We start from the raw sequence: 23,117 nt of genomic DNA, 5'->3' as shown, positions 1-23,117 counted from the left end.
AACGACTGAGACTAATTGTAGTGTCACTGCTTGTAGCCTCGAGTCACCTGACGTTCAGTGTATTCAGGGAAGTCTTAAAACCTGATCTTCTCTGGAGTCCTTCAGAAGAAAGGAACTGAGTTCTCAGAGGTGCAGTAGTTGCTAGAGGACTAGGCGAGTATTTCGCTTAGAACTGCAGGCTTAATTGTTCTCAGTCGGGTGCAGTATGTCATGTGCATAACATGCATCTGAGAAAAGAGGATTGAATTGCAACATAAGACTTTGAAGTCAGGAAGTAACAAAAGGGAAAAACTGCATGTATCCCTCTGCATACAATAATGGGTGGCAAATCTCAATCAGTTTCCAAATGCAAAATCACCAGACGCACAGTCTGTGCTGTCATTTCCGCAGGAGTCCCGTGCCATTCAGGAGGCAAGTTGGAGCATGAGGGAAGAAATCAGAGATTATAGTGTTAGTCTATTTTGAAATGCTTTGCTGGTTGTGCCGCCTGGTATTCTGTCTGTTCACCAGACTGTTTCAAAGCAGAAGAATTTCTCTGACTCTAAGCCTTTTCTTCACTTCACTGTTTACTTCAGTTATGCCTCAGCTTTGTTTTCCCACTAACCTGGTTCCCTTCTACAGAATTTGCCTTGCCTTTAAATTCAGGATGCGCAGTGCTGCCTTGGCTGGAGATGACAAATGTTTCTGCCACTGAAGCTCTAGATGACAGGGAGTTAAGAAGCTGAAATTGCAGTGTGCCTCAGGCAGTCCTTTTGCACTACTTTTTTTAGTCAAAGCTCTCTGCAGATTTGGTGTTCCTTGTAGTAGCTTCCTCAAGGTGAGAAAGGCTATTGGAAGTAGGGAACATGCCAGCCATTCTGAAGAGGAAGATGTTTGTGTAAATTTCGTTTGTGCACAAGCTTTGAAATAGCTTCAGGGGCAAAGAGGTGAAAATAGTTCACACTGCTATTATTCAAAATGATGGTGATCATTGGTCCTGCAGCTGTTGGAAAAAACACTGGTAAATGATGCTGACAAGAGGAAGGAGTGCTCCACTAGCAAGTGGACACAGTTTCTTCTTTAGACTTAACTAAGGAATTTGGTGTTTAAAGGCTTGAAAGATTGCACCGTTTTCCTAAACATGAGGCATGACTATCAGTGATTACACATAGAGCCGTACATGTTGAAGATGGTAATATCACAAGTTCAGCAAAAAATGAGCGTGTTATTCTTAAAAGAGCATAAAGAAATGTGTTCCATTCCAGTATAGCCCCTTCCCCTTTATCAAATATATACGCTACAGAAATGAATAACCTTGAAGTGCAAAAGGATCTTTAAAAATAGAAAAAAGTTCATATTGGCACAAGCTTATTAACCAGTAGAATCCCAATCCCATGCAAATGTCTTCGGGTTTTTTTGGTGTTTTTTATTTGTATTAGAGCTTCAGTAATGTGGAATAAATTACAAGTACTTGACAAATTCTGTGCATGTCATTAGACAGTGACTGTAGCAACTAGCAATTCAGCATTTCAGACCTGCTCCCTTAGTCCATAGCCTAAGGCAAGGAATGTCTCCTGCAAGTGCTGCAAGGAGGTTTTGGGACTGGAGTCCTGCTGTTAGGTTTAACAAATGTCAAGCTTAAATCCTAACAGCTGTGCCAAAGGCTGGTGAAAATGAACGTGCGTGTCTTGACAGACAAGAACAGTGAACTCTGCAACCAGGGTGAATCAGTGGGTAAATGAAACCAGTTTAATGTGGGAAGGGAAATGTCTGCTTCCTCTTCATCTTTCAATTTCTGTTCCATTTCTGATTTGGCTTTCTGCACTCTTGTAGCAGTCTTTGTTGTTAGCTTTTTTACTTGCTTCATTTACATGTAGGCCACGTTCTTGTTTCTCACTGAAGACCTGTGAACATAAGGCCATTTTTCTTTCTTCTTCAGCTCCTTCATCAAAAATCTGTCCCTCTCTCTTCTCTGCAGCCAGATACATGGCAAGGTTTGCAGCCAGCATTGTTTAATGTTGGGATGGTATTTTATACTGGAAATGTTGTCTGTTTACGCTGTTAGGTTTTGATTAAAACTTACTGATGTATTCACATTTTCCTAACACTGCGCATATTTTGAACTTTAGTTTGTCCAAGTGAAAGAATGACTGCTGCAGGGGACTTCTCTGCTTTATGTATTTGTAGTGCAAGGGCTTCGGTGGTAGTTAACCGTCTGTGAGATGTAGTGCAAGGGCTTCGGTGGTAGTTAACCGTCTGTGAGGGGTAGCGCAAGGGCTTCGGTGGTAGTTAACCGTCTGTGAGATGTAGTGCAAGGGCTTCGGTGGTAGTTAACCGTCTGTGAGGGGTAGCGCAAGGGCTTCGGTGGTAGTTAACCGTCTGTGAGGGGTAGCGCAAGGGCTTCGGTGGTAGTTAACCGTCTGTGAGGTGTAGTGCAAGGGCTTCGGTGGTAGTTAACCGTCTGTGAGGTGTAGCGCAAGGGCTTCGGTGGTAGTTAACCGTCTGTGAGATGTAGTGCAAGGGCTTCGGTGGTAGTTAACCGTCTGTGAGATGATAGTCTATGGATTTAATCTGTTATAATGGAACTTTGAGCTCTAGGAGTAGGCTGGTTTACCCTCCTTGCCACTTCTGATACACAAAAAGTTCTTGGTGGTCGCAGCAGTTGTGTCTAGGAACTCAACTTCAGAACAGTACTGGTACTCCAGACTCGGAGCATCATTTCACGGAGTCTTACAGGATCCAGCTTACTCTGTGCTAAAGCAGCCTGTGTGGATAAGTAGTAAGTCAACACCACTTTCTGAAAAAGAACTGTTGAGAAGGTGCCTGCTGCAAATGAACACCTGGTGTGTTACCGCCTGAAGAGATGTGCAGTGAGGTGAGAAGTACCTGCTCAGGAGGTTTGGGACACTCAGCTGTGATGCCTTTCCCAGGGGTTTGGGGGGAAGGAGAAAAGTGGAGGCAAGTTAAGGTCCTCGGAGGTGTATTTTGCCTGGCTCTTCATTCATCCCCTTTTCAGAAATCAGTGTGTTGGCTTTATTTCCACCTATTTCTCTTCCCTCAGACATGGATGAGAATCACAAAGACGTTGATGGAATGAATAAGAGGAAAACAAGACCTTTTTCTTCTCTTGATTGATTTGTACATGTTGCGGAGGGTCCTGTGGACCTTCTAGTCATTGTGAAGACTCAGGAAACCAGGGAAAGTGGTTTCTTCTAACACCACTAAGTACTACGACTTTGCTTGGGCTTGGTCCTGGGTTTGGGCCGTATTTTGGTCTAGGCATTAGTTTTCCTGCTTTTCTCTGTTACCTGTGTCTCGTCTCAGGAGTTAGGGGGTCCTTTCTCCCCGGAATTTTGCTTCTGCTCGTACCTGCTTGAAAACAATTAGAGATTTGGGGGGTCCTTTTCCATTGTTCATGCAGCTCTGTTGGCACAGAGTATTTCAATGAAGTATCACAGAGTGGTGCTTCTCCTGCAGGATCCGGTGAATTTGGTCCCAGCTTTCCCTGTGTTCCTGGAGAGAGAGCCCTTCCCTCCGCTTCGCTGGTTTACAGCCCCGCTCCTCTGACCCTTGCAGTTACTGCCTGTTACTGCTGCTCTTGTGAGGGTAAGCAGAGTGGTTTCCTTCCTGAGGCTCTTGCTCTCTCTGTCCTGTTGAGTACCCTGTGCAGTGTTTCCGTTCTTCTTGTTGTTGTTATGCTGCTAGGTGGGTCTGCTCATTTCATAAAATAAATGCTCCTTCCCCCAGGAATTCAGTACTAAAATCAAGAGAGTCACAGAAGGAGTGAGGGTGGAAAGGGGCCTCTAGAGATGATCTAGTCCGACCTCACCCCTGCTCAAAGCAGGGTCAGCCGTAGCAGGTTTCTCACTGTTCTGTCCAGCCAGGTGGTGTACATCTCCAAGGATGGACACTCCACAACCTTTTCTGAGCAACTTGTTCCAGTGGCTGTCCATGCTTACAATTTTTTAAAAAATAATAATTATAAAAATCCTTGTGTTAAAATTTCCTCTATCTGGATTTGTGCCTATTCCTCTTGTTCTTTTGCTTGGCACCGCTGAGAAGAGTCTGGCTCCATCTTCTGTACTCCCCCCACCAGGTACTTATACGCATAGATAAGGTCCCCCTGAGCTTTCCTGTTCTCCAGCAAAGAAACAGTTGCAGCTCTCAGCCTCTGCATATAGCTCACAAGGTCCAAGCCCTGCAGCATCTTCATGGCCGTCGTAGCCCTGGAAGCTGTATGATACGTGTTTGGAAATTCACTTCTGTGTGTCACAAATTTGATGGGAAAAATGTAGGAGTAGCAAGTACCATCAAACGTAAACAACAGCGTATAGCGCTTGGACTGTGACTCTTAAATTAGGAGATGTGATTCCTTCTTGTGAAGGCTTCTGAAGGCAGAATCATAAGTGAGAATAACTTAATTGGTAACAATACCCACTTTCTAGGGGAGAAGAGGCGTAAGTGCTGCTTTGCAGTGATCCAGGCTGATTCCAGCTACATAATAAACCCCACAGCACTCGCTGCGTAGAAGCTGTAGCTGCGGTTTTTTTCTTAGTACACAGTTTGCAAGAAAAAATTGTGTGTGCTTTTATATTTTTATAAATGTGTGTCGTGGTATTTGCAATAACAATAAAGAAGTTTTGGCGTCATCTGTAGGAGCTCTTTCAATTTCCCATCTTAAGGTGGAGAAAAGAAGAATATTGGCACACGCTTTTTTCTATACAAATGGTGTATGTCAATCCTGCAGCAGCTGCTGGTGCAGCTCTTCTCTCTGTGAAGTTGCAGAAGCCAGCCTCAACTGGCTGATTTGTCCCTGTGGGTGGCATTTGTACATATCTCGGCATGTAGCTGACATCCTGTTTGTGTGTTTGATGATAAACTTCAGCCGTACCTTCACTGCTATAACTGCGCTAGGCTTTCTTGCTTTCTTCCTGTGTATTTTGTTAAATGCCCAGTAATAATCCAGCTGGCGAGTTACAAATTGTTTTGTTAACGTTGCTGAGCAATGAGGCAGCTGCAGCCCGACTGACCAAAAGTTTCTCTTCGAGAAAAATCAAACCCCAAACCAAGGTGTGTCTACTTGGAATTATATTTTTAGGTTTTCTCTCATTATGTGTGGATTTTAAGAATGTTTTAGAAGTTTAATATTAGAAAAATGTAACTGTTAAAATATTAACTATATTTTCTGTATAATTCTAGGTACGGCAGGAACTAGATGAAAGAATCGCTAAAGAACTTAAACAAGGTAATGTGTCACTGTTAGGGGCATTTTTAAGGAAAAAGAGGAGTGTTCCTAACTCCTGAATGTAATGGCTTGAAAGCTGTCAAGTTCCTGTGCTAAGCACAGGGAGGTTTTTCTGCTAGCTTTCCAGTTTAGACTTGAATGTGAAAATTTCCTGCTTACCAAAAGATTGTGTAGAATGTTATGCAGTTGCCTGAAAAAGACAAGTGCAGAGAAAACTAACCCACTTCCTCTACACGGGTGCACTTGGCTTAAGCTGAAGTCACGTTTTTCTAGAGTGAATCCTTGAGCACAAACATCAAACGTAAAAGAAGCCCTGAGAGAAGACGTTTATAGACTTCAGCCATCACTGCTTCTTCCATGTGCGTCGGTTGCATTCCGCACTACATCATACCGCGCCCATTCTCTGCTGTTGGGTCTGGATTTTTGCTGTTTCTTGTCCATTGCTTGTATTTGTAGCTTATATGTTGCAGTCTTTTTTGAATAAGCAAGAAAAATATAATCAGTGATGAAAGATACCCTTTCTTTGGGAAAAGATCATTTAGTAGCACTTAGGCAAACATCAGATGAGTTGAATGCTTTTAACACATAGCATGAAACATGCTCTATAATATGAGGCCAGGTGTCGAAAGAGGAATTCCACCTGTTTCAGGGTAGTCGTTCCTCCAGAGTCACTGCTTTGCTTTGCAGTGACTGGTGCTATTTCAAAGCAGGTAGCCCCTGCGAGAATTTCCTTCTGTTCCTGCATGCTTTTGGTAATACAGAGAGTGTTCAGCTGTAGCTTCACAGCTCGTTCCATGTGTCCGAATGGACACAAAGCCGTTGCATTTCATCCGTGTGCATTTTGAACCTGACTGTGCATCTGCTAGGTGTCATAGAGTGCGTTTGGTTTCAGGACCTTGTCGGAAAAATGTGGCTGGAGAAGAACAGGAAAGGTGGGCTTGCTTTCGTTGAGTATGTGTTTTTGTGGAGGAAAGAGGGTTTTGCCAGGGTGAGTTACAAAGACGCCCCTCAAAGAAAGTGCCAGGCTAGGAGACTTGTCCTGGCCTGACTGCATTGCAAAGGTGTTTGCGTTTTCACCGGCGGATTCTTTTTAAGTTTGTCACAGAGAAGGCAGAAGCTGGTTTTTAGGAGCAGAGTTCCAATAAATCACTGCTTTGAACATTCAAGGAAAACAGATACTGGAGGTTCGTGAGGTCTGCAGGGGGGCTCAGTTTAGCACTGGTGCAAGCAGGAGTCATTTGTGGGTTCCCTGAAGATGTTCAATGTGTAGCCTATAGAATTTCTGTCACTGGCTTTAGAAATACTGTTGGCTGGTAGGCAAATGTGGAAAAAGATTGTTTCTTCCTTTGTGCCTAGCCCTTTGATTGTTATGTCCCCTTGGAAGTTTTTAAATCTCTTTCTGGACTGTAGTCTCTCCAGTTATCCATGATGTTTTCATAGTGACTGATTTGGCCCTGTCTAGTGTAAAAGCAACACCGGAATGTTGTTTCTCTTCTCCCTAGCCACTGCTGAACTTGAAGCTGGATCTGCTGGAGCTTCTCCCATGGTATCTTCTGACGGATCTTCAGAAAGTATCCACGTTGACAGGATCCCCTTTGCAGGGCAGTACAGGAGCACCGCGATGTTTTAACCAAAAATTACCTGATTTGAACAAAATGCTGGGAAAAAAGCTCTGGAAATCATTTTGTTTACATAGTGCGTCTATAGTTTCTCATCCCACAGTTCAGATGGGAAAATGTGTTTATTGCAGTCCGAATGTGAATTCTAAGTCTATTAAATGGATGTCAAGCACATTGCACTTGCCTGTTGGTTTATTGATGCATAGGTGTTTTATTTTGCACTCGCCACAAGAAGCACACCTATTTTTGTCGGACTAGCAGAATGACTCACCTTGATTCTTGAGCGTGACAGAATTGTCAAAATGTTTCTTGTTAACGTAGAAGCATTATTTTTTCTCCACTGATGTTCTGTGTTTTAACAAAAGCATTCCCTTTGTTCTGCTTAATCCTTTCACCCTATGTGTTTTTAATGTTTCCAGTGTTACTTTAATGCTTAGGACATCATTTGATGTGATTTGAGCCTGCTGCTTCAGTCCAGATGCCGTGACTGCTTCTGCCGATAAAGTGAAATCTTTACCAGTGGTCATGCTGGAGGACGGGGCACTTTACGTTGCTGTCACCTTATGCGCCTTAGGTTTAACATTACTGTGAGTGTGTAGCAGTGCAGAGAGAGTTACGTGGTGGGTTTGGTATGTTTGTTTTGGATCACAGGACCACAGAACGGGTGAGGTTGGAAGGGACCTCTGGAGGTCATCCGTTCTAGCTCCCCTGCTCAGGGAAGGCCGCCCAGAGCTGGTTGCCCAGGACCATGCTGGCTTTTGAGTATCTCCCAGGATGGAGCCTCCATGGGCAGCCTGTGCCAGTGCCCAGTCACCCTGATCGGAAAGAGGCATTTCCTGACGTTCAGCCCCAGCCCTCCGTGTTTCCGTTTGTGCCCATGGCCCCTCACGGTATTCATCTTGGGGTTTGTGTTAAAGGCCGCTGCAGCTGTAGACGTTCCCAGTTACTACATCGGCAGCTGCGCTGTACCTGAAACACTTCATGTGCGGGAAAAATGAATGTTAAAATATTAACTTCCAGTCTCCTCAGTACTTTCCAAACCTTGTATGATAGGGCAGCCAATCTTTTTGTTGCTGCTAGCAGCTGACGATACGGTGGCGGTAGCCCAGATGGTAGCCAGTGTTCTGGGACATTTGTGTCAATAAAAGAAGCAGGTTTACTTATTTCAGGGAGTTACCTGTTACTGAAGATCTGCGTTGTCATTTCCTGTGCACAGAAGTCAGCAGTGATCAGAAGATGACAGAACAAAGTCCCAGTTCTGGGAAAGGAAGAATGGTTGTCCCGAGATCAATTAAGACTGGAAAAATCTGGGGGTTTTACCCACTAATTCAAGGACCTGAGTTAACAGGCAGTGAGGAAAGCAATGAATGTTGCTGTGACGCTGTTCCTCTTTATATGAATACATATTTGTGAAGTTAATATACTGTATTTAATTCCAGGTATTCTGTTTCAGCTTGAAATTTAATAAACTTTGTCATCTAATATATGTCTTTGTTTTATCGTTCCCCTTCTTGACATCGCTTTCTACCCCTTTCCCTAACCGTACAGCTCTCCAGAGCGCTCTGCTCCTTTCAGCTCTGTTCGCCGCTGCACCTTCAGCCTGTCCTGGAGGCCAGGCAAAAGGCCAGCATGTGTGTATGTCCTTTTCCACAACTGTGTTAAGACCACAGGCTGGTGTTGGGGTACTCGTGATCAGTTCCCAGACTTTCCCTGTATTTTAGAGCAGTCCTCCTTGTGGTTTGGGCAGAAGGTAGCAGGTGAGCTTCTGGTGGCCGTGGAACGCTGGGAAATCGCACAGGTTTTGATCCCCTGCAAAGGAAAAAGGTGTAAAGAAACTTCTCCAGCCTGCACCAGAGTGGTCAAAGAGAAGTTCAGCTTTTGCTGCTTTCTAGTGTCTCTCCACAGAGGAAGCAGGGACAGAACATCTTGACATTCACGTTGTGTTGTCAGTCACTGTGATAAACTCAGACGTGGCCTGTGCTCAAGTTTCTTCACCGCTCTCTGCTGCCAGCTCTTAGTGAGAGGGGAGAGCTCTTGGCTGGTGGAGCAGCAGAGCAGAAATTCGGTGTTGGCATCTGCCATAACCGGCATTGATGGCAGTTATGATGAGGCGTGAGGGGGGTACAGAGAAGGCCAGGCAATTCCTGCGCTCGAAAGTCCATCCCCAGTGTCACTGTGGGGACACTCCTGATGAAGCAGGAGAGGGCATGGCACTTAGGGGAGGCTCTGAGGCCTGGAAGACAGGGAATGTCTGTCCCATCTTCAAGAAGGGCAAGCCCGAGGAGCTGGGAACTGCAGCCTCACCGTGCTGCCTGGGAAGGTGGCGGAGCACGTACTCTGGAAGCCGTTTCCAAAGATTGGGGACAAGAAGTTGGTAGGGAGGAGTCAGCATGGGTTTGCACAGGGTGAAATCATGCCGCACTAACCTGGTACCTTTCTAGCGATGTGTGAGTAACTGAGTGGACAGAGGAAGAGCAGTGCGTGCTGCTTACCTTGGCTTTAGCAAGGCTTTCTCTGGCTTGTGCCCCAACAGTCAAGTTCAGGTTCAGGAACTTCCTGATCTCTTTCCAAAGGAGAAAGCAAGCGTGTTTCTTGATTTCTTTGCTCAGGTACATTAGAAACCCTTTGGGGTCAGTAGCTACAAGCAGGTTGCAGATCTTTGCAGTCAGTTGTATGGAATAAACAACTCTGTTTCAGAAAACCTTATTATGCCAGTTGCTTTTTCCTCATGAGCAAATGTGTCAGGAGTTTCCCAGGTTTTGCTGTCTTCAAAATACCACGTTGAATTGTGGCTACAAAACATTAGTTTTTCAGTTTCTCATTGGCAGAGCAGTGGTTGAGTAGTGCTGCTGCAGCACTAGTATGTCTACCCAGCAAGGCCTGACTCCTGAAACATCCAGGCATTTGCTTATGATTCATTGCTGATCGCTGCCACTCCGTTCCACTGATGCTCTGCAGAGGGAACAGTTTAGAAAAGCCTTGAAAACAATTCATTAATGCAATAAACATAAAGGACAAATCGGAGACAGGGCAGCTGTCTTCTCCTTTTTGATGTTCCAGCACAGGCACTAGAAATGGGTAAGCCCTTGCTGAATGAGGGATGGGTGAGCTGCAGCTGCTTGTATTGTCTGTGACAGCCATGAAACACTACATTCTTGAAATACAAACGTGAAAATCTGGTAACTCATTTCTTTTTTTCTCTATAAACCGACACCTTCCTGCTGAAGTTCATCATTTTCATATTGACCATCTTTGTGATAATAGAACCATGAACTTGACCTGTCTTTGCCGTGTTTGATCACACAGTCTTATGATTGGATGCGAAGAAAAATCACGGTTACCTCAGTCATAACCAGTGGGGATTAATGAAAGGGGAAAAGATCAGGTTATTGTATTTTCTTGAAGAGAAACCTTGGGTCGTTCTCTGCTTTCTGTTGCAATACAAAGATTCCACGAAAAAAAAAATCTCGGGAGGGGTGGAGAGAGGAAAACTTTGAGCTCATGCAGTTGGTAGGACAGCTTGACCTACATACCACTGAATACTCCGTTGGAAAACTCAGGAGAACCGTCTATTGCTAGAATTCTCAGTTATAGTAGCTGAAATACTTCTGTGACTTTGAAAATTATAAAATAATTCTTGAACATAAACCAGATTTTAGCTGAGAGAAGGAAAGATTTACACAGTTAATTTACTACTCCCGTTTATGATACCTGCTTGTGTATCTTTTAGCTACGTAAGGGTACCAGAATGGGTTTGACTTTTACATAGCAGCCGGGGGGGAGGCAGCGGTGTGTTTTGCCAGAACATATTTTTCATTGGTAAAGCTGCTCTGCTCAATGAGAGACTATCACCAGAGCTGTCCGTTGTGTTGGGTTTTTTAAAGTGATTTATTAATCAAAGATGTATTGTCTGGCAATTTTTTATAGTTATGTGTTGGCTGCAGCAAGTGCTTTTGGACAAAAAAGGAACAAGAATATTTTTTCATTCTCCATTTTATTTTCAAGACTAGAATTCTTCAAAGCTAATTTTGGTATTTTTAGTTTCAAATCAACATTTTCAGAGCAAATTAAGTTGTGTAAAATTAAGCAAACGGGAAAGCAAAACTGTTTGCAGTAGTTTGCTGCTTTTCTTGGTGTGGTTTTGGCTTTGGGCAGCCTCAAAACTGTTTGGGTTTGCTTTGTATTGTTCTCTACCTCTTACTTTCCCCCAGACATACTCATTGAGCTTGAACAATCCGTGACTCCTACTGCTCAAAGGCTGTTGTCTTACGCAAGCAGCTTCTTTCTTACAGACTTCCATGAAACTCAATTTTATCTTTTTTTCTTTGTTAGTAATCCAGATTAAAAGGTTAACAGGAACTGTAGAGTTACATATAGCTTTACAAGCAAGAACTTAAATAGTTAGGCATACTGACTGCAAGGGGGAAGTCAGGATAAAAAAAAAGTAAACCAAATAATACTGTGGCTAAGAGATGAAAAACATATTGCTGTTACTGCATTTGCGAAAATGGTAGCAATTTTTATGGTAAGTAATATTTTTTTCTCAAAGTGACTACAGTTGAATGTGATTTACAGAAATGAGCTGTGGTGTTTTGTTGGTTTTTTTCCCCTTTTCCCTGTTAGTGGGCAGGAAAGAATCAAAGTGCAGGGAGTTTTTTATTGCTGCACTTGAGTATGGTCTTTTTGAACAACCTGCCTGCCAAGTTTGTTAGGAATCTTACTTAGATGGCACTGTTTGCTACACTTGTTAGAATATTGCCAAATAGTAGCTTGAAATGTGTAGGTGAAGTTGCACTGATAGCTGAGCTGATTTAACAGCTCAACAGTGCCAAACAAAACTCTTCCTCTTTTCTGCCGGTGTGCCTTCCACCTCCCCTTGTATAAGCTTCGTTCAGAATGCTCTAAGACGCTGCAGCTCACTAAACTATTAGACAAAAGAAAAGTTCTTTGCCAGATCGTAGAGCTGGATCAGCTTAGCACAAGGGCTAAAGAGCACCAAAAATGGCTGAATGCGGAACTAAAAGTTGGTGCATGGGGACGAAGGAGGAGTTTAGGTTTTGAAGAGGATCTGATTCTTCATCCTTTAGTGGACCTGAGCTATTAAGTTGGCTCCAAGGTATGTAATGCTACCGTTTGAGAAGCTGAATCGTACAACATGTTTTTCAGGAAAAAATGTTGTGCCCAGAAGTTGTGGTAAATTCTTCTGAGTCCCTGTCATGGGTCCGCCTGCCCCCCCGTCAAAACTAAATGCATGATCTGAGTCGATCTGTCCTCTTTAAGACTATACGTATTTTCTTCTGATCTGTTTCTGTTATTTTTTAGAAAGTCTTGTCTTTTTTTGTTGTTGTTGTTTGAATTGCTGATGCAGTAGCTACCAGAAGGCGGAAGATGACCTCACCAAAAGCCAAGAAAGGCACAGCATCCAGAAGGGGAGTCCAGAAGTAAATTATAGATGGAACAACAAATTAAGTTGCTCTTTGCCTTACCTCTGGGTTGTCTTTTTTTTTCAGTTACTGTAGCACTGGAATCTATTTCTTTCCTTTTAAAGTGATGAATCCTGAAATGTTGTTTGTACCTGTTTTGAAGAATACATGTTTTATTAAAATAGATGTTTATTAAATAGCTGTTTTATTAAAATATTTGCATGATTTATGAATACTTCAATACGAATGCAAAGTTTTGCCAACTTTGAAGTGAGGATGTGTTTTCTTTATATACACAAATCCATGTCTTAAAGGCAAACTAAAGTGCTTTTTTCTGCTTTATAATGTAGAAATAAAGCTTTATTTACTTTTGTTGTGGGTACTTTATAAAGAACAGTGGTGTTGCATCTGATTTCTTCTAATTTTGAGTGAGTCCTATTGAGGGCCACTTAGATGTACACCAAGAGGAAGTCTGAAATGGTAGAGACACCTTTCAAATATTTTTCAAGCGTTTGAATTAAAAAAAGAGAATGTAAGACAAAAGTCACGTCCTTGCATTCCAGTTTGTTACAAAATATGTTTAAACAATTATTTGGAGAACAGGTAGTGAATGTTAGTTATTTTTTTCATAGTATTTGTGTTTGTGTCACTTTTCTAATTACTCAGATTTTCTCTGGAAAGGAGGAGACCAGCATTTCAGACATAGGGCCCAGGGCAAAGAAAAGTACAAACCAAAACCCAAGGTCCATTCTCAACTGCCCCCTCAGGTTTTCTTTTTATGTTAGTGAAAAGCTGTAATTATTAATAATTTTGTAAAGTGTCTAGTTCCAGTGAAAGGTTGACTCACATGTGCTTCTCATAACAAAATTATGGTTTACCTTTTTTTCATAGTTGAGAAGCATGTAACCTTCCAAAAACTTTCTTAAAAGTACTTCCTTGCCTGGCTTTGAGTCGTTTTCAGAGTTGTAAGTAAAAAAATGCAGTGTTTAATTTTGGTGTGAAATACCACTACTTTACATTTAGATACTGCAAAAAAAAAAAAAAAAGTTAGGGCATGAACATTATTCTTATGAGGGAGAGTGCTTTATGAAGTTCGGCAAACCAAAATGAATGCGTGTGAGCCAGTGGGTGGTGTATTTGTGTGGATGTCCAGTGCTCTGCTAGCTTGATTTTATGTCTGAATCGTTACTGAAATAAATATGTTGTAGCATAAAATGTTGAATGAATGCTGAGGTTATGTTTTGAAAACAAGGGAATCCATTTTTTCTAAATAAAACTGGAATAACATATTTAAAAGTTCGTTTCTACTCTGACTGCTATACAGACTCAATCAGCAAAGTGTGGCTGGTGACTTTAAGCATAGCATTCTTTTCATTTCAGATGCAAAAACAGGACTGCTAAAGCCTCTCGCATATTTAAAACTCCTCAAACCAAACTATCATTTTAATGACTTCATTTAATCATTTTGTTCAAAAAGTATGTTACACTCTTCCGAAGAACTGTTGTCAGGAAAGCATATGGTATTCTCTTGCTGTCTTGCATACTCAAAGTTAATGTCATCCTTTTGTACTTTAGTTGTTTGACATTTTAATTGTTTTAGAAACTTACTTACCAGTAAACTTTCTCTTTATTTTGAAGGTTACAAGCAGTGTGTTTTCTTTTGAGACTGCCAAAGCCAAATGCAGGAAACACAGATATTTCCATATATTTGAAATGTATGTTCTGAGGTGCAGATTTCGTAAGCCATCCCTGCCTCTTCCCACCCCAAAAAAGTCCTGGAAAAAGTTTGTACTGGCAAGTGTTCTGCGAAGAAAAAGGGTGCTTTCCATCCGAGGTGAATGTTGCTTCAGGGCTTGCCGTTGCTCACAAGAGACTGCAAAACTACAGTCTTGGCAAGCAAGAATGTCTTTGGCTCACTGTGAACTGCAATGATGTTTTAAAGCGTGGGATGGTCAGGATAAGCGAAGCGGAAGGCTGTGATAATCCCTGTAGTGCTACTGTACATACCGCGTGCTGTATGTGCTTGCACACGTGTGTGTTGTTTTGCAGAACAGGGATAGGGAAACAGTAGGATTTTGTTGCCATCCCTGTTTGAAAGTGAAGCCCCCAACACAAAAGAAGCAAGCTGCCTTTAGACTGCGTCTGCTGCTCCTGATGGCTCCAGGTGTGTGTAAATATTAGAGAACAGCAGGGTCCTGCATTCCCAGAGCCACGTGAGCAGTGCCGTGAAGAGAAGTGTCCTTGCTGGTATTGCAGTCATACTCCCAAGCTCTCCTGCTGTTTCCAATCTGTGCGCGCAGCCGTGAAAAAAACGGACTGACATTTCCAGCACAGCAGGGAGACTCTTGAGTAGGGAATGTAAAAGACTCCGCTACCTATGTTTCAGAGTGGCCACTATACATGATAAATCTTCACAGGAGAGCTAGTCGGCACTTCAGCTGATGGTGTAATGAGGCTATTGATAATGAAGCACGGAATGCTTCTTTTAGTGCTTGAACGCTTTGCAGACAGATTGTTTCTATTTTTTTTCCTTAATCGAAAATATCTGGCGAAAGAGTCAAATTCAGGATGGGTATAAGATATTTTTTAGATGGTGCTGCTTTGCTAATTTTTACAGGAATATTTCCCAATAAGTTAATCTAAAATGATAAGGTAATTCCCTATGTCTGTTACAGCTAGCATTCAGAAGGGGGTCAGTTGCTTTCCTGAGTAGTTTGACAGACTTTACTCACTGTTTTATCCTGGTGAGCTGCCAGATTTGGGATGCCATAATAACAGTAATGCAATTAGGTTTTCTGCACATTGTCTGGTTGACTTCTTAGTTAAGAGTTTCTTTCCCTTTGGGAATAAGACTAGACAGACTGTCATTTGCTATTACTAATTCTGCTTAGCATTATCACTGGAGCTTTTTTGTAATTAGCTGTCTTAGTTGGCTCTTAAATTTTAATAGCCAATTGAAGCTACATTTTAGCCAAGTTCCCTATCTAAATTGCATTCAGTCCATTAACAAAGTTGGTTCAAAGGCTCTTAAAACAAAAGCCAGTAGATGTGGTTAGCACTCCCATGTTTGCAGCAGTAGCAGTACCAGCCTCCAATGAATATTCTCAAGAAATGGCTCTTCCTTCTAGCAAAGGAAGTGAACAAAGAATGACCAAAGTTTGTTTTGGGAAAAAAGGCTGATTATGCAGAATACTTGTAGAAAAAAAATAGAATTGAAGTGCGTCATTTCTGGAAGAAGGTGGGGGAGATGCAGAAGGGGGAAATTAATGGTTCTGCTCAGACTTGACAGGTTCTGGAAAAGCCAAATAAACGAAGTTATGTTTTTCTCCATTTCAGCTGATCAAAATTATTAGCAAAACCATCTGAAGCACCTTCTGGTGGAATTGTCATCTTGCTGAGTTTAGTTTGTAAAACAACCTGCCAGACATTAAAAAAACTGTAAGCATGCCAGCACATAGGCTCAGAGCACCGCTTCTCTAGTTGATAGACCCTATAATTTTCTTTTATACTGAAGACCATGGCTGGATACCTCAGCCTCCCAAATAATTTAATGTAATCTCAGTCTGATTTTTTTATCCCTAATAACACTTGTTTAAATTAGATTTTTCTCCTCTTTTCTTTCTTTAAGGTGTAGACAGGAGATTAACGGCCTTTGGATCATCCCGTGACAAATAATGGCTTTCTCAGACTTTTCTGCTTTTAAAAAAATAAATAAATCTTTACTGTTGTGAAGACATCAAATATTAATACTGCTACAGTTTTAATACAGAGTCTACTAGTTGCTGATGAGTTGTTTCAAGGATGGTTTGGTTTGCAATGCCCTGTATGTGTGACGATAGGTAAGTATCAGTAGCTTCATTGCAGGAGGTGTGAGGCAAACCCCAGATTATGTCTGAATAATCAGTGTGTGTGTGTGTATATATATGTGTGTATATATATATATATATATATGCTTTTACCAGCATATATAGTGGGACATCTAAATTAGAGTTTCCAGAGTGCACCACTTCCATTGTTCAGTAAGACGTAGAGCTGGAGCTCTTTGAACGTGAGTTGGATCCTGTTGCTTGTAGCTGACCTGCAGTATCAAACCGACTGGAAATGCTCTGTGGCAGTAAGTGCCGGTTCCTTCATCTCTCTTGCTGTTCTGGGGGTGCTGGGCTCTCTGTGGTGATGCAGTACTCAAAGGGAGAAGGAATCTCATCTGTCTGAAGGTTGATTTTCATGATGTCCTTTCTCACAGGTAGGGAGAAAGCAGATGTGGTGGGATCAACTTCTCTGGAAATTCCTAGAGTCCTAGTTGATCTCATGGATAGCTTTATGCAACCGCATGCTAACTCACATGCATTTCAGTTTTCTTCCCCCATATTTTCAAGACTGAGCAACTGAAGATTTAGAAAGGTGATTCTATGAATTCTTGCTCCATTTTAGGCCTTCTTTATCTCTGTAGATGATACCTCTATAGCAACAGTTTTGGGGGTTTGTGTGTCTTGTTGTCTGGGTTGTTTTTTTTTTTTTCCTTTTCTCCTGAAGCGATACATAAAAAAGGGAATATACTATTTCTGTGAACTGTTTTGCCTGGATGCAGAGTAAGCCGGACAGCTTAGAAAAATGCAGCAGCTCTAATTGGATGCTACAGACTAGTTTTTCTCTGCACTGATGTGCCATGTTTTTAAACGTGAAGTCAACCAGCTGTATTGCACTTGTACTTCTTTCTAGTTGTCTGTGTTTCATCTTACCTCAATCAAAACCTGTCTTCTTTCAGACTAGAGCATATCCTGCTCATATAGGCTTTCATGCCAGATTTTAATGCCCTTGCATCTAGGTCTACTGCATACAAATAACTGAAGTATTTTCAAATGGACCTCAAGTTCCACAACTGCCTAAGCTGCTGACAAGTGAATCCTGACAGCTTTTTCTCCATCATTGTGAATGCTGCAACAAGCCAAAATTAAGGCTTTGCATTTTCTCAGGGATATCCCAAACAGTAAAAGGGTTGTGGAGGAACTGTTATTTGATGGGAGAAAGATTGCCTCCCGTATTTCTGCCCCTTGTGTTGGCAGGTCAGCTTTCCAACCCTGCAGACCTTAGCTGCTGTGATGGGTTTTCATAAGTATACTCGAAAGAAAAGTGACAAGAGCACAGTGAGACAGCTGTGAAGTGTAGTAGAAGTGAAAAGAAAATAGACGTTTATGAACTTTCCGGAACTAATTCCTTTTGGCGAACCACGCCAGACAGGAAGAAGCTGGCACAGTGGTAATCTGCATCTGCAGCTCCTGAGAGAAGGAAAATGCTTCTTTGGCAAATGGAGCAAGAAACCTAGAAAATTAAGGATTAATATGTTCATTTATAGAGAAGCAGTGAGAACACAGTAACATGAAATACAACCAAGGAGGATGCATTTAGAAGACAAAAGAGCCCTGGAAGGGAAGGTACTTAGCTTTGTTAGAATGCAAAGTATAACACACAGTCCTTGGAACTGGTGAGTTGCACAGCTGAACGTTAAAAGAAATTAGTTCATACCACAAGAAATACACGATCTGTGCCTTGAAAACCTGAAGGTACTTTTCTTTTCTGCCAGGAGAGGAGTGGAACACTGGATCTACTTGAAAGTAAGTAACCCTCCAGCTAATTTTGTCTATCTGCTGCTAAACTTCAACAAAAATAGTCTTATTAATAAACTGAATTCCTTTCTGAAAACAGATATATCTATAAAAATGCCTTTATTCCTGCATTCTCACTAATCTGTCGTTATGGAAATGTTTCCTTTGGAATGGTGAAGGTGGATCTGCACTAGCACATGTGCAGTCCCTGACTCACTTCTAATAATGCTTGGTGATAGCCATAGAGAAAGGTATAGAGTAAACGGCACCACATTCAGAAGACAATATGGTGCTGAAAATATCTGGACATGGTCTAACAGCTAGTTCCTTTTGTCACCGATGGAGCTGATGATCAGTAATTTGTAGGATTTGGGGCTTTTTTAATCAGTGTTGTCAAACCTGGGATGAGGTGGAATTTAAAACTCTCTCTTATCCAGACCAAATGTTATTTGATACACCACTTGAGAGACTGACAACATTTTTTGCCTCTGTTATCTTCATACATTAGCTGGTTCCATGTGTGGCAGTGAGTTACCTCACTGATTGCTTATTTCCTTTCCTCAAGTCCAAGCCCTCCTAACAACAGCTTTGAAACTTGTCATCCATTTCTGGTGTAAGTGCAACACAAGGTTTTCTCGAAATCTGACCAGAATACTTTTTTCTCTGTGTGGAAACTATTCTGTTTTGGGGATGAATTCCATTGTTTCTATGGAAAGCTTGAGTTTTCTGAGGTGGTAGCGCCCAAGATATCATTTGAAGCCAGTAAGAGCTGCAGTTCTCCGGTATCACTGAAAATCAGGTTTATGTTCCTCTAAAAATACACCCCTTGCCTGCAAGAAAGATGATGATATTTTTGGCTGTTTAGCACACTGCTGATGTATCTTTAAGAGCAGTGATAGAAGCAAAATTGCAAGAGAGGCCCTAAAACAGAATGAGCAATTTGTTAATGAAATTGCATGCTGCAAGACTGTAACTCTTAAGCTAACCCACAGAACTTATGCTTGAACTTGACATTCCAAAATTAAAGGTACTGTGAGCAAGGCAATGAGGAACCACAGGCATGAGAAACACATGTATTGAAATGTGTCATGTTTTTGCTGTGTTCTTCACAGTTTTTGCCTGTCGGCTTTGTTTTAAGCTCTTTCAAGAGGTGGTTGTCTTCTTACCCATGTGCATAGTACCTCGGGTACTAGAATGTGAGATGTTGAGTGCTGATGGTGAAGTGAATTTTCTTTTATCAGGTATTTTGCTTACTTCATGTCAATATACTTCTTCCTTCTGCCTTCCAAGAGAATTTTTTGGTTATTCCAACCAGTAGTTTAGCTTTATTAGACTAATTATTTAGCCTCATTAAGCTAATTATTAGCTTTATTGAAATTGACATTGCCCTGAAGAGCACTGAAAATGAGAGGAGCCATAGCAGACCTGAGGCACTGGCAGGCATTGAAACAGGCCAGGGCACACCAGAGCGTTGTGCTTAGAGCTGAGGAAATGGAATTGCTTTCCTGGACAGGCTCTCTGATTCTTGCCTAGGGTTGAAGTTCCAAGGTGTGGGCCTTTCCCACAGCAATGGTTGCCTTGTTGCTTCCTCTTCACCACAAAACAAGACAGAGCCATCCACCTTGGCTCTTCCCTTCATCTCTGTCAGTTCTATTCAATCTGATTTCTTCCCCCTTTAAGTGCAGACAATGTTAACTGCTAGTTGATGCACTTGTGATCATACAACTGATGTCTAATCAGAGCCGTGCTTGCAGTGTTCAGAGCCCTGGGACCAGAAGTAAGAGTCCTGCACAGGTACTGGGGAAAAAAGGTGGAGGAATTAAACTTCGATATGTCTTTGATCATTCAGACTCTGAAGAAACTCGGAACAAATCATTGCTGCATCTTTCTGTTTTCAGAACAAGGTTTTTGAGAGCAGTCAAATTCAACGATTACTGTTCTGGAAATTTAAACAGATCACTAAAATACATTAATATTTTTGCTTCCTCCTCATCAAAGTATTTGATTACCATTTGATGGTTGGAGGACTTCACAGTCAGAAACCTTTTGCCTCTCACTGTTGTATCGTTTGCAAAGAAAAAGTAGAGTTCAAGACCTGCCCCAGAATTCATGCCTACTTTCTAGCTCCTTTTGAGAGGTCGAGGGGTGTTAAGAGTAGCACATAGCCTACAGAGGGCATACACAGAAGTGATACCAAAAGGAATGTGAACTGTTTCTGAAATGTCTAAGAGCACCTCTGATGCGGAGCACAGTTCTGAGAATTAGGGCATGCTCTTCCTCTACAGTTCTTTGCTGTGGAAGAAATGGACAAGTCAGTGGATTAATTATGTAAAACTTGTATTTAGTTTTGCTTCCCATTAATGTGATGAGGATAGCATGCATGGGAATTTATTTTTACATTCAGGATGTCTTACAGTTAGCCTATTTTACCAAAGTTAAGATTCAGTCCATTCTCCGTCTGACTTTTCTGTTCTTATCAGCAATCCTGACACTTTACTGATGAGATATAAATATGAAATGGAAGACTCTACAAGCTCAAATGCAGCAAAAGAGCTTTTTATAGGGCTCTTTTCCCCCTTAAGCTGCTCTGTTCTGCCTACCCTAAAAAACAAGCAAGCACCAGAAGGGAAGAATTAACAGCAAACAAAATGATATAAAGGGAGACATTTTTCACCTGTCCTTTTTAGAGGGGTAATTGAAAGAGACAGAAGTCAACTAAATTTAGTACACTAAACCAATGTACAGTGCTGTGAGTTCCTCAACCTAGTGGATCAAATACAGTTCTTTAAATCCTTCCCATTGCAAATGCAAGGAGAGAGAATAAAAAGAGGCTTTGTTTTCAGAGTTGTTATTCAGTTAACTGTAAAATAATTTCCAAAGATAAAAAGATGTCCTTAATGCTTTACACAGTGTGGATTCAGGTTGGAATCTTTTTGTTCTGCAGAAAGTTTCCATCACCAGAATCTCTTTTCTTCCTTGTTCAGGCATTTGAAACCCACATTCAGACCTGTCAAGTCTTACACTTGGAGAATGAGACTCATTCAGTTGATTCCTGTCTCACATGTTTCTATAGATAGCCTGGATACCAGTCAGAGAGCAGATTCGCTTTACAACAAAGTTAATCTAATGGGTTCATGGGGTCAGTAGCACAGTCCTGCTTCCTTCTGCTGCTCCCTAGTTACGTGTTCCTGCCCCCTTTACCGTGCCAGCGTTGCTCATTCGAGCCTGTGGTGAGCTGGCTAAACCTGCTGAGTGTACATCCCTTTTTTTAAACAGGGGTCAGGGTGGTGGTGGTGTTTGTTTTCAGAAGGAAATTTTAAAGGCCCTTTTTATCTAAGAAATAAATATTTTTCCCTGGCCCGTAATACTTTAATGTCATCTGTTACTGGACTGGACGTGAACCATTCTGGTACTGGCCAAAAGTAGTTGTTGGGCAGCTCTGAATACATGTTCTGTCCTAAGAGCCCTACACTCTCTGAGAAATTCCCTTCTGCCTTCAGACAGTAGAGAATTAGCCAAATACCTGATCAAGCTGCATCATTGCCCCTCATCACTGGTATTTTCCTATTGAGAAATACACATCATAAGTTGCATGTGAAAGTCAATTATGGAAAGCAAACTTAGGCAGGCCGAAAGAAGAAATGAAATCCCCTCAATTACCTCCATTTTCTGGCATTGCTTCTAGTACTGGAGCCTCAAGCATCACTAGGTGTTGTCACTCTCAGCATGGCACTCGCACCACACTTTGCTGCTCTTCTGCTAAGCAGGTCACAGGGTTAACTCCAGAATGTCCATTTCAAGCTATTAACTTTGTAATCAGAAGTGTTGGGGAATATGATGAACTGGTTTAGAAAAATTTCCAGGGCTGTCAAGATGCACTTGGCTTGCCCCATGACTCCTAGAGACATGCAGTGGAAGCTGAATGATTGGGAGGGACAAATTGGAACCAGTTTGCTTCCTGGCTACCCTGTATGGGTTCTTGTATTATAATAAATGTATGCTTATACAGTGGGTGGATTTGATTTTTCATGAAATGGATTACCAGTAAGTCTATGAGGTGGTCATGACATTATCTTTTACAGTAACATTGAAAGGAAACAAAATACACATCCCTTCACAGAAAAGCAGTGGTCCCCAGGAAAGTCTTTTTGTGTTGGAAGGATAATGAGATCCTTCAGAATTTTAGGCCTTCACCTCAAATGTGCATGCCTGAAGCTTTGTGTGTTATAGTTATGAAGGGAAGGCATTCTTCCCACAAGTGTACTACCTGTTGGAGAGAAAGAGAAATTACAAAGAATGTGGAGTGTAAAATCAGTCTTGATGTTTTAAATAGTATTGACCGGGGACTCTAAAGATTTCCATGGACTGCTTGATAGAGTAGAAGGAGACAATAGAGAATTTTCTGCATGCTGGCTTTGCAGAAACATGTTCTATATTTGAGTGTTTTATTGAGTGCAGCAACAGAGTATACAAAACATTTGGGATCAATAATGATTTCGTACACCTTTCTTCCAACGTTCCTAAGCTATTTTTCAAACATTGAGCCTTATGGCCTTAGGAGGAGGAACTCATATCTAGGTCCCAGGTACCCTCTTCCTTTTAAAGGCAGGGAAACGGGACCAGCAACACTGTTCATATTGCGCAGCACTACATGCTAAGTCAAGTGGTAAACTGCATATGAAATCCCCACCCAGCACGTGCCACTTCATCTCCTGGTCCTTCATACAAGTCCTGAAAAGCATTTGTTCCTTGTTCACTGACCAGCTAAATTATTTAGGAGCAAAGTTAGTGCCCTGTGGAGGCCTTGTGGAGTAAACCAGCCTCAGTCTGTTCAGTCAAAGCTAAGGAGCTATCTGTAGTGGAAGTTATACAGGTTCTTCTCTAAACTCCTTTATCTGCCACGAATGAAGAGCAGTGTGGGTATGTCCTGCATTATTTCTCTTGGTCAGTTGCTCTTAAATACCAGGGGTTGCATTGAACTCATCATGTGGCCTCCCCTGGGCTGGGAATTATCACCTTAAGATAGTAAATGCATGTGCTGCATCAACCAAGCATTCACGTGGCTGACAATTTCCCTTTACAAAAGCCCTTTAACAGTTAAAATATAATTACCTGGGCAGACATGAGATGATTGACTGACTAGGTTGTATCATCACCTTAACTGTAATTCTAGGACTCCGCTAGCGTTATGAAGGGCAGAAATCAGCACATTTCTGCCTCTTTATCTGAGGGAACTTCCTAATGCTTA

At 41.8% G+C, this 23,117-nt stretch overlaps 1 pseudogene; it reads left to right on the top strand.

The window, feature by feature from the left end:
- The window catches only part of LOC130143461 (ankyrin repeat domain-containing protein 26-like), a 62,864-nt pseudogene extending 55,674 nt beyond the window's left edge, over nt 1-7,190 (top strand).
- The last annotated feature ends 15,927 nt before the right edge of the window (nt 7,191-23,117 follow it).

Source organism: Falco biarmicus, unplaced genomic scaffold (assembly GCF_023638135.1).
Source record: "Falco biarmicus isolate bFalBia1 unplaced genomic scaffold, bFalBia1.pri scaffold_30, whole genome shotgun sequence".
Lineage (NCBI taxonomy): Eukaryota > Metazoa > Chordata > Aves > Falconiformes > Falconidae > Falco > Falco biarmicus.
This window is presented reverse-complemented; position numbering and strand designations above follow the sequence as displayed.